This window comes from Thermobia domestica, chromosome 12 (genome assembly GCF_964235325.1).
Source record: "Thermobia domestica chromosome 12, izTheDome1.hap1.1, whole genome shotgun sequence".
In the NCBI taxonomy this organism is placed as follows: Eukaryota; Metazoa; Arthropoda; class Insecta; order Zygentoma; family Lepismatidae; genus Thermobia; species Thermobia domestica.
The window spans coordinates 34,547,276-34,559,568 of NC_137465.1; positions in this window are offsets into that span (position 1 = coordinate 34,547,276).

Consider the following 12,293-nt stretch of genomic DNA (forward strand, 5'->3'; position numbering starts at 1 on the left):
TCTTACTCTGCACAAAGATAATAATAACGAATCCCTTGAGAAGCATATTTACGTAACACTAAGTGACAAGTTCAAATTTGTAAATTTCTGGTAACAGTTACATATGAATGTAGTTTTCTTGAAAACGATTTTAAATTACATCAAACTTCCAATTCTCTTCTTTGAAGTACGTATCTCACAACTTCAAAAGAAATTGTTAGTTACACGAGTCGAGTTTAATCTATCAATTCAATTCAATTATTCTACTTACACAAATTTAAACATTTTTTTAAGAAACTCAATGCATGTGAACTTAGCATACAAAAAGATCTTCATATCAGAGGAAACATTTTACAAGAAAGAGAACAAGAAAGTAATACTTTGTGCTATGTGACATCAGTACTAGAAATATGGGTTATTTTGCTTGTCATAAAAGATTTGCATAAAGCCAAGAAAATGGCATTACATTTTTCATAAAGTTGAACGTATAGGGCTAGGTCCGGACTAGAATGTAATTTCAAAATGTCAATGAACATGTTGCTCAATACATGTTACGTTTCTTTTTTCCTTTTGCTTAAGTACAATAAACGTCTTTCCCCATTAGTTCTAAGCTATTTTCTGTAGGAGAATGTCGAACAATGTATATTTATTCAAATAATTGAGCAGTTTGATGTAATAAGGGCTTACGCCCTTCTTGCACCAAACGTATTTGTGGCTTTTACCATGCTTGTTTAGCCTCCTGGTAACATTTCAATTCACTATCGTAACAAAATGCTGCTTATTACATTGTTTTAGTAAGAAAAAAACACTACTTTAATTTTCAACATCGTTTTTCTCCCAATGCATAATTCAGACTTATGACCTTATAGCATCAAACTCCTCAATTGTATGTTCTTCTGCACAGAAAATGCGAAATAGACGCACAATTTGGGGAAGATCAATTATTAGAAAAAGGTAAAAATATTGATTTTATGTTTAAAACTTTCGAAATAAATAACTTGTTGATATTCAAGATTTATGAGAATATAAACTTACATTTTGAATTCCTTTATGAAACTGGACACAACATTATTAAAGAAAACAAGATTCATAAAGGCAATACACTCGTATGTTCAGCAACTTATGATTTTCTGTTAGTGATAAGTTTGCAACGGATACAAACTAAAAATAGAATACTTTAAATCAGGCACGTATGTAGAACAACGATCAATTATATTGTTTAAAAGCAAAATTCGCTAGTAACTAGTAGAGGTGGCAATATAAATTTTCGGGAGAAACAAACTGTATCTTCAGACAACTGAACAATGGTTCAGGATACTTTTCTGTTCTATATTTTAAAGCCGGTTATCAGGATCAAAACTTATGTAACTACCATCCAAGTCACCACATGGAAAGATGTATAGCTGAAATTTTATTTTTCTGCTTAACTAGTTTGGAATTCTAATGTAGTAGGACTACTGTAAAGACACCAAATATGAGCTTCCCCATTCAGAAGCCAATATTATTGCATATGATCTATACGAGCTATTATTGTTGAGTACGGGTTTATTAATGATTATAGATAAGTTTATTTTACGGTATGTAGTATATTCTGACCAGTACTTAACAAGTACAAAATTTTATTTTCGAACTAGTATAGTGAGTGAAAGACGGATATAAATGTAGCTACTTACAATAAACTGAGAGCCAAATTCTTGCAAATATTTGAGCTTTACACATGTTATTTTTTGATCGTATCGCAAAGTAAATCTGAACGTTTAATTGTTTTGTAAGTAAATTTGATTGTTTTGTTGTAGTTCGTGGAATTCACTAATGTATAAGTTTGCCTAATATCATGTTTAGTTTCATTGCTCCGAATACTAGTTGTATTTTTACCAGTGTTGAATTCAGACTTCTGTACAAGGAGGGGCAATAAAAATTTAAGGGTGCATTAAATAAACACTTTCGGATTTGGGCCGGCAAGCCCATTGTAACTCAAATTTTTCCAAAGAATTTCCTTAGTCCCACATTACAGTTCCATGTGAAAGACTTTCTGTTTCGACTTCTTGGGAGCAAGGAAGAATTCAGGGGTGTTTTATTTTGTTACCAAGTCCTTATTATAGTGTTTCACCTCCCAACCTTTTTATACCTGGTCGGTTGCAATAACCAACATATTGTCATTTTTTCCCTAACGGAGGTTATAAAGCCTTTATGTGCGTCTGTATCAAATTTCCAAGTTTCTAACTTCGACTTTATACGAAACGCAGTTTGTTAATTAGAACAATTAAATTGAGCAAAAGATAAAGCTAATTTTCTTTTTTTTTTTAAAAAAAAAAACAAGTCTTTGTTTTTAAGCCTCTTTTATTTCCGAAAAAAATAAACAGAAGAAAGCAAATATTTCAATGCATGTGTATAGATATTCTAGGGAATAGCATATATATATATATATATATATATTCTAGGGGGCACATATACATACTAGGGGGTTCAAGCCCCCCTTGAACAAACCTGAATACAACACTGATTTTTGCATTCTTACAGTGTAATTTTATATTCTTTAATTCTGACTGCAAGCGTCTTTTCTTTTAGTTCTGTTATTAAAGTAATTCAATTACTGACTCATAAGACTAGCTAAAATTTATGTTTAGTTCAATTAAATAAATTATTGTCATTTTTCATTTTATGTTAACTCCACGCGTTCCTACTTCTATAAACAAACAGAATTTCCTTGCTAAATATGTATGCTAGTAGCAGAAACTTGAAAATAGCAAGAGAAAGTAAACAATGAAAATTATTGTTATTATCACATGGAACCTATAATTTGCAGTTGATACAGTAATCATTAAATGCACTAGAATTACTCTACAATAAACAGTTTTTCCAAACTAAACTACTGAAATTTGTAGATAGAATTTGTTTGCATGTGTTGTATAAACATATATATGCTTCCACGTCATAATCCTGTGTTTATGAAGTTTCGTATTGTATACATAGAAATTTGAACGTGATCATTGAAAATTGGCATAAACTTCAGGAAAATGTTGACAAACATTTCGTCAGTACATGCATGCAGAAAAAGTTGACAATTTCGTTCTAGTGTACACGTACCATAAGATGAGTTGTATACCATTTCCGGATTGAACAAATTGTTCACCATTACCGGTGTGATACAAGAACGCGGACATTGATCCATACCACCTACGTTATTTACATTTTTTTACTTATAAATACGTAAATCCATTACAAATATTTACTGTTCTGTTTGCTTTTCGACCACAATTTTTGTATCTTGTATGCACTAAATTATTTAAATGTTCATTAATCAGAGACAGATTATTTGTTTTGTTTTACGAACTGTTGTATGAACATTTATTTACTTAAAGTTTGATTAATATAGTAGTATATTTAACATTTATATCCGCCATCTTATATAATGTTAGGTTAGGCTGGTAGTTTTTATTAATTAGTATTTAATATTCATAATCAAAACATTGTCACAAAGTAGATTTTATCAGAATAATAATAAAACGTTTTAATTACAATGATGATAATAGATTCAATTATATTGAATTATTATGTTTGTTGATATTAGTAATATTTAATGAATTTATTGGATCTAGAAAATTCTAGGTTGCATGTTAATAAAATAATAATTAGATGATTATTAATTGTACAAGCGTAAAATGGAAAGAAAAATAAAGACAAGAGAAATATCAATTCACAGATATCATTGTAGTTAACAAAATAGTGTGCTTTAAGGTAAATTGTCATACGTAGTTTTCGTAGAAATATTTTTAATTAACATATCAGGTAGCACCGGCACATGTACACCACGTGAAGAAGTTTGGTTGTATGAGGTGACATTTTTTTCAATTAATATTGAAACCGAAGATGATAGTTGAGTTCTACCATTTCCGGTTTTAGCAGAGAGTGGTTAGAGTAGAGGTATATTCTTGGGACGCTTAACCAATTCCTAACTTGGTGATTCAACCAAGCACGTTTTTAACCTGTACTATACAGCACACCGGAGTGTCGTTCGCAACTAGTAGTTTAATATTAAATCATCTAGATATTCAAACAAGAAATAGAAACAATGCAATATATAGTGGAAATTTATGATCATGTATTCAGCACCAAAGATTTTGTTTTAAATTAAATTGGACCAATTAACAGTAGAAATATAAGTGCAGATTAAGAACAAGGGGTTATTTAAAAAATACACATAAAATATTTTAATTCACGAAGGAATAATAACTTAATTATGTACGCGCAGAACTTGTAAATTGCTTGTGAAGACAGAAATACCGTTTAAAACTATGGTTCATAACTGTAAATTGTAACGCAAACTTAGAATGTAATTATCAAATAGCAGAGGTTCGTGGGTGTTCTTGTATTATTTCTTTATGTGCATACACATCGTCACTATCGTGCCTGTTCTTACGGATACCAACCAGCTTCGCTCAGCGTTATACCGGAATACATGCAAAGTTAGGTTATAGTAACCCCATAGCATTTATTGGTGCGTAATTTTCACATTTATCGTTCGGCACTTAAATTTACAGTCATATTATTTATGTTAAATATAGTAAGTGTTTAAGAGTTTCATTTATGCCTTATAACTTTGAAAATACATTGTAAATCTTTATGCAGTTGATGTGCAAGCGTCAAGAAAATATCAATCTAGAAAAATAGTGAAATAAATTTAATTTTTGGACAACTATTTCTGTTGGCACTCTTCAAGAAAACCTATGATAAGCGGGGTACGTTTGCGTGCTTCAACAACAAAAACTAAATGTAGGTCGTACGGTACTAGGACAGTATTTCCTTCAAGAATAGTAAATTTGTCTGTTGTATAAATTTTAGTTTATATGCTTATTCTGAACGGAATAATATTTCGTGTAGGTTAAAGTATAGTTGTTCAAGAAGGAACTATAACGGTATTAACAATTGAAAATTTAAAAGAAAATGAAATAAAATTTTTAAGTTTTACATCCCACGATTATGCCGGCCAGGATAAAGGAGAATGATGATGATTAGAAATGAATGAAATAGTGGAATAAAGAAAGTGGAAGGAAATGGAAGAACCCCGAGAAAACCCACGCGCATGGTGTTTGTCCACCACAAAGCTGACTTGACGTGGCTCAGATCGAACCAAGGACCCTACCACCAGAGGTGAACGCTCTACCACTGAGCCACCGTGGCCCCCAATTGAAAATTCACTACAATTCATCATCCTAGTATACAATGCTTCTTTTCTTGTGAATGACATAACTTTCCACCTACTTTGCACAGGATAAGTGTATTGAAGCCATCTCTAACTTTATATAAATAATCTAATGTAAATATGACTCTTGGCTTCAGTGGCGTATTTAGGGGAGGGGGCTTCCGGGCTTAAGACCCCCCGAAATTTTACTATAGTAAGGTATATGAAATGTCTTGTAGAATTTTCACATTTTCAGGCAAAGCTCACCCCCGAAAGTTAGCAAAGCCCCCCCGAAACAAAACCGTAAATACGCCACTGCTTGGCTTTAATATCTACTAAATTCGTAGGTTAAGTTTTACATATATTCGTAGGTTAACTTCTACAGAATCCACCTCAAATATTTTTATGCCACTTATCAAATTTTTTAAACACACGAACCAATTTGTAGGCTACTAGTTGTTCCTGTGCGTGTTACGTGAACAGTACTTAATAGCTGTGGAGCAATGCCTGTAGAATCAATAGTTGGGAAGATGTGTCGGTTTACATAACGCATTATATGTTCTGCAAATAGCTGACTGTTGTCATTTGTCATGTCTGCTAGGTTTAACATTGCATTTTTAGTACTACAGTGCAGTGTAATATTGTGGAGTATTTCTCTGGTGCTCAAACTAACTTCAAATGGTAGAAGAAATCAATGCGAGCAAGAAAAGCTTTAAGAGATACTGTATCATGTAGACCATTCTTTAAGTGGATGAAGATCATGACAGTTCCTTCTTTGTATATTTATAGATGCCTTATGCACGTTAGAGGAAATAAGGATTGTATTGGTTACCACAGTAAAGTTCAGTCACATAAACAAGACATAACAATGATTTAAATACCCTTCATATTAGACTAAATACAATCCCAAGAAGCTATAAATATACCGGTATGAAACTGTAAAAAAACACATTCGACTGATTTGTAGTCTTTAACGCTCTTGTCTTTGGTGTGAGCGGTCCCGGGCTCGATTCACGGTGGAGAAACTCAGTAGAAAATGTGTGAACATTTTTTCAGATCAACCATTTTGAATAAGGTTACCTGGGGTTTCCTCATTCACACAAGGTAAAGGTCGGGATAGTGTCTAACATAATAGGCCGCTTCCTTTCTTTCTCTTTACTTCGCCGGGCAGTGTGATCACCGAAGAACGTCATCCCTGATACGTGACAGGCTAAAATGGCCATAGATGCCGAAAGCCCAGAAGTCTAATCCTAAACTTAAGTATATTGTTTTTTTATTTTAATATTTAAATAATTATTTCAAATAATAATCTCAACAAGGCGACTCTTTCATTATTATAAGTTTTAACAGTGATGATTCCAGGGAGAGACCTGGAGGGGATAACCTCCCTTTTTGTCCGTAGCCACAAAATTGCACTTGGAGCCGCATCTCCGTTCAAACTCAATGTACGTAGGTTACCAGTAATTTCACAGTCCTGTTTTTTATCCACCATGTATTGAAACTCTCCCTCCCCCGGGGGAAGATATCTTCCGATATCACTGAGTTCAAGTACGTGAGATCAGGGTAGAAAATCCTTTGGAGTAGGGACATTTGCTCCCACTTAATATTTATGGAAGAAAACTCCTCACAATAATAACTTACTGACGGAAAGAGTGTGAATAAAGTAACACTACTGCTAGAAGTTTGCAAATTACTTGCAGTAATTAACATGTGTGCGTGTATTTATATGTAATTAACATGTGATTAGCGAGTGAAGTATTATCCTTTCTTTCTTTTTCGTGCAAATCAAAATTCCTTTTTATTTTTGCCATTTTATGATCACCTTTTGATAATAACATCTAAATAATTGGAGTAGGCGGTAAATGACCATTACCTTGTTACAACTCGGGATTATAAAATCAAATTACAATAATATGTGATAGTTATTGGTTTTGCGGTGAACTAATTCAATTCTCAACTCCAAGTTTAGGCAAGTTGAAACTGATTCAGTAACTAGACGTACTATTACGTCACCTATACAATTAGCCAGGTCTCAAAATCAATTAAAGACATCACTAATAACAAAAGAAAAAAATGAGAAATATACAATTCAATAAATAAATATTTCAATAATATTTGTCTATTAATACGTCTATTGAAATATGTAGCATGTTGATGATGTCCATTTTAATCTGCTCCCTCCAAAGCTCAATCAATAAAACTGTCTACAAAATTAGCTAAAAATTCATGACATTTACTAAATAAATCTACTATATGTGATAGCTGTATTATTATATAAATATATATTTATAAGTACAATTTATCAACATACCCAAAAAACGTTTTGTAACTGAAACGGACTATCAGATCTATCGAGATTTGGGTGAGAGCCAAATATTCATATTTACTTTGTAGCCATAAGTATATTTACAGACGACATTCTTTGATTTTCCAGATCAGTTCTACCTAATGATACTTATTAGAACGGTATTTTTTTTTAAATTTTCGAAATGTAGAATAACACCCGATTAGTAATATGAAAGCTTAGAACGAGATTTCTCAATCTGGTGGTCATGACCCCTAGGAAAGTCGCAAGAGAAATACATGGAGGTGACGAAGGGAGGGGAAAAGATAAATGTCATTGGGATGTAATAGCGGAAGAATACTTTTAAAGAACATTTAGAATTTCTTATTTGGATAGACACATTTTTATTTCCATACTTGTAAAATACAACAACAAATACAGCTATTAAACAAAATTTTAAGCAAATAAAGAAAACAGAATAATGGAAAAGTTTGTTACAAACCGAGAATTACTTATGGAGATTGATAGAAGAAAGGTGTAACAAAAGGGCTTTTCGTGATGTGAAATAGATTAGAAAAGTACGGCTTAGTTACTTAAGTGCGGCTTACTACGTTAATGAATTAAAGTAGTGAATTATTGGTAGTGGGAGGGAGTTGTTTTATGTCATCATGGAAATACTAATTACTAAAAGGGCTAGCATATATATAATGTTTGTGTTTAATGTTAATTAATAATGAGTTATTTTTAATTCAGAACTTTCATTCATTAAGAAATTAACTAATTTTTGTAATTTCAAAGATGAAGGGGAAGGGGAAAGAACAAGGAATGTCCATGTATGTGCTTTATCGGGTGCTTTGTCCTATCTGTTGGTGACTCTTGGTACTATTTGACTGTATATGCCATGCATGCGTAGATGGAGAAATGTCCATGTAAAAAGGGGCAAAAATTTAACTAACCCTATTCCTTTTATGCGGTTTTCAATATTAAAATACCGTTTTCTCAAAAATGCAGTTTTGTGACATTCCCTCTTTTTTTCCCTTACCCTTCAGATATGTTGTAGGATTCAATTTTGAATTTTAAATACAAACATTAAACATATTCTTCAGCTCCATCAATCAATATTGAGGAATTCGCAAAGAATCTCTTTCTGAATTTCCATTGCATTTCACAAATATTGTTTTTTACCGTAAAAGAATCGAAATTAAAATGGTATTTGTGTGGCCACATACAGAATAAAATTACACAAGTTTACAATTCTTACCGGTACTGGAAATTAATGCTGTCACCCATTTCGAACATTTTAAAAGCACACAGTTCCTAATGTATTGAAATTTCATTTCTTATCGATAGCATTAAACGTTTGTTGTATGTTAAATTTTCATAACTGTTCTCTAAATGAATCTGTATAGCAACCAAAGGTAGTTTTGTCAAGTTTAAGAAACAAGTAATTTGTAAAGGAATACGTAATGATCGCCTTTATTGCAATGGTCTGTCCAAGCAGCTTGATAAAAATTCAACGTAGCATAGGCCTAACAACAAAAGCGGCTCTGGAAGTGTGAGACTAGTTAAATAAGTTTCTTAGATATAACTCTTTCATTCTGAATTATGAATGTCTTACCTATAAATTTTCATAATATTAGCTCTATATTCTGAATCTGTACCAAGAATAGGCCGGCTAAGAATGAAAAGCATATAAATTCGAAAGTTGAACGTCTATGATTTCAAGAACTACAGTATTGAATCACTGAATAAGAACCTACACAGATAATAGAGTTTCGATAAACACCTTTTTTAAAAGTATTTGATAACTTTACATTCTAATACAATACTGTAATAAACACTTGATATTTGTCATCTCTTAATTAAGAATGTAACTTCCACTAAAAGAAAGAAACGAAGAAATCGTCATTAACCTGTCCTATGTTTGCTATTTCTTGACTAACACGGGATAAGAGATGGCGCTGTAAACACTAAGTATTGGGGAGCTTTGCTCTCATTTTTTATCTAATTTTTACTATTTACAATTCATGACTTTGGACAATTTTATTTGTTACAATCTTCATATACTGTTTATCATTTTCAATATGTTCATGCGCCGCTGATCCTTCTTTATTACATTAACAGTGTGATACACAATTATATTTAGAACAGGCAAATTCGACCATCTTGGCACCTGCCATTTTAGTACTTATTCTTATTTCAAACAATTTATAATTACAACAAATATAATGACGTAGTCTACAGGGCTCTAAGACCGGGACTTCCTTTATAAATCTCTCGTAAGGGAGGTAACTGAAACTGAAAGTAACACCTTTGTTTTCGAGTATTTTAACACATGCGCTTATACTGTATACGTAGAGGTGCTTTCAGTTATTTCTACTACGCTAAATGAAGTTATTACATTTGCTATATTCGTGGCATATTTATGATTTTGTTTCGGGGGGGGGGGGAGGTATGCATAATACATGAATAAGCACTTATATTTTTCCTTTTCACCCTTTAAAACCCAAAAACACAGGGGCGTCATTGGGGAAGCAAGGGGCAATAGCCCACCGGAGTTTGAGAATTAAATATATTTTAATCGATTGTATACTAATATACTAAGAAGAAACGTGAAACTGGTATGTTTGTGGAGAGTCCTACCCCCTCTCAACCCAGGCAAATCTGAAATGTAGTCCCTGCAAACACACGTTGAATATTTGTAACCTCATTTCAACTTAAATGATTCTATTTTAGAAAAAAAAAGGAAATATTCAGTTTTATCTGTGTACGTTTTTTCCTGAAAGAAAATGTTGAGAGAAATTGAAGCTGAAATATACTGATTGCAGTTTTAATGGTAAGAAGGAATTGCAAATTGATGAATCTTATGTGATATGATACAGAAAAAATTAGCAGTGTATCTAACCTTTTATTCTATTCATAGAAGAAAAAAGGAAGCATCTCGTGGCCTACCCAATTTCCCAGGCTATTTGTTCCCCCCTCAATTCAAACATTTACCTTTCCTTATAACTAAACATTGTAAATATTCCTTTGCTATAATATCTAAAGTCCCATTATGTTGGTATCCGTGCAAATTGGTGTGGAACACCAGTTTCGCTTAACAGTTCCTCTTAGTTTTGGTGTTACTGACAAGGCAGACTTTAATCACAACTAACAACAGTCGGAAGAATGATAGGAGAAACGAAAGAAAGTAACAGCTAAGAAAATTAAACAGAAAAGTAGAATGGATGAAAGAAAGAAGAAAGAACGCAGTTCTTACATGGAATGAAACTTGATAAGTACAGTATTATTTCTTAACAAAGAGCATGAGAAAATGGAAAGTCAATGAAATTCTTGGAAATGGGAAGAAGGATTATTGTTATACGTAGAATGCGAAAAACTAACAAATTTATTTCGGGGAGGGTGGCTTGAGCCCTTGTCCCCTAAATACGCCACTGACTATATTATATTAGTATAAATTTTGCTTTTTTATCTCTCAGAATTAATTTAACTCTTGTGATAAAGATTAATTTATGTTAGTAGGGATGCGCACGAGACGAGTCGAGACAGGATTTTCCTGACAAAGTTCGAGTCGAGACACGGCCCTTCCAATAGAGAAATATTCATTTCTCGAGTCGAGACATCACTTTTACAGCACATTTTCGAGACGAGACAGCCACAAATCTTGTCTCGTGCGCATCCCTAGATGTTACCCCTAAACCTCTGCGGGCCATTAATATCATTTTCACACCTCATCTTATATGTATGTGAAACAAGCATTTCCTATTTAACCTGTTCCTGTTACATCTAATCTTCTGTGAGGGGAAAAATAATCCTCCTAAAGATTTTTTACATACTTTTCTCCAATTTCTCTCATTCAGCTTCCAAGTAACGCTTCCAACTGATTTTTTGTCTTGCGTATATTAGAAGATAGATAGTATTATCATTATTATGTTATAGATGGCTTCCACAAAAAAGTTACTTCCTCCACAGGTTGCACTTAATATCAGCACTACTTTCACGCATAAAAATTCGATTTCTTAGAAAATAAAGTTTTTCAAATCCTGCACTAAACATCAATTATAAAAGTACTATTCACTTTATGCAAAAATAAATATAAGTATGGAAACGCCACAAATAACTGATCGAGATTTTTATTTTGTACTTTATCAACGGTATCAAAGTATCTAATAAAAACTTATGAGGACTAGCTCGGGAGAGTAATACTCCTGGAAATAGGAACTAAATACACGGTTCTGATTGATTGGCGTTATCCATTTCTTGCCACGCAGCATGTATATAGCAAAAATCAAACGCTTCCTGCTGTCGGTCATGGCCGAGCATGCTAGCGCTAAGGGCTAGTAACGAAAATCGCTTTTGACGTGGGTTTAAACCCGGCCCAAGGTAAGCTTTTATTATTTTTGTTAAAATTTTCATAACACTTTTTTTATTAAAATAAGATGAAAATAATACTAAAACAGTGATTTACTTTTGTGCAGATAAGTAGTACTAGTAGTAGTAGTCTAGTACTAGTAGTAGTAGTAATAGTAGTAGGAGCTGATTAGAAGCCCCGCAGGGCTCGTTTCGTTCCACCTTGACCCACATGATACAAATTTTGTGACCAACTTAAAACAGCTGGCTAGAGTAGCGCGCAAAAAAACGTACTTCCGGGAGTATTGCTCTCCCGAGCGGGTCGTGTCTCACGCACAAAGTTCGTAATTCAGTTGCAAGGCAACGCAAATTGTTGCATATAGTATTTTTCTTGAAGCAAAATCTATATTCAGATAAAGACACAAATTGGCCACCATTTCTGAATGATGTAGTCAACTCTTAAAATACTGCATAACCCTTTCCTCCATGACACCGTGA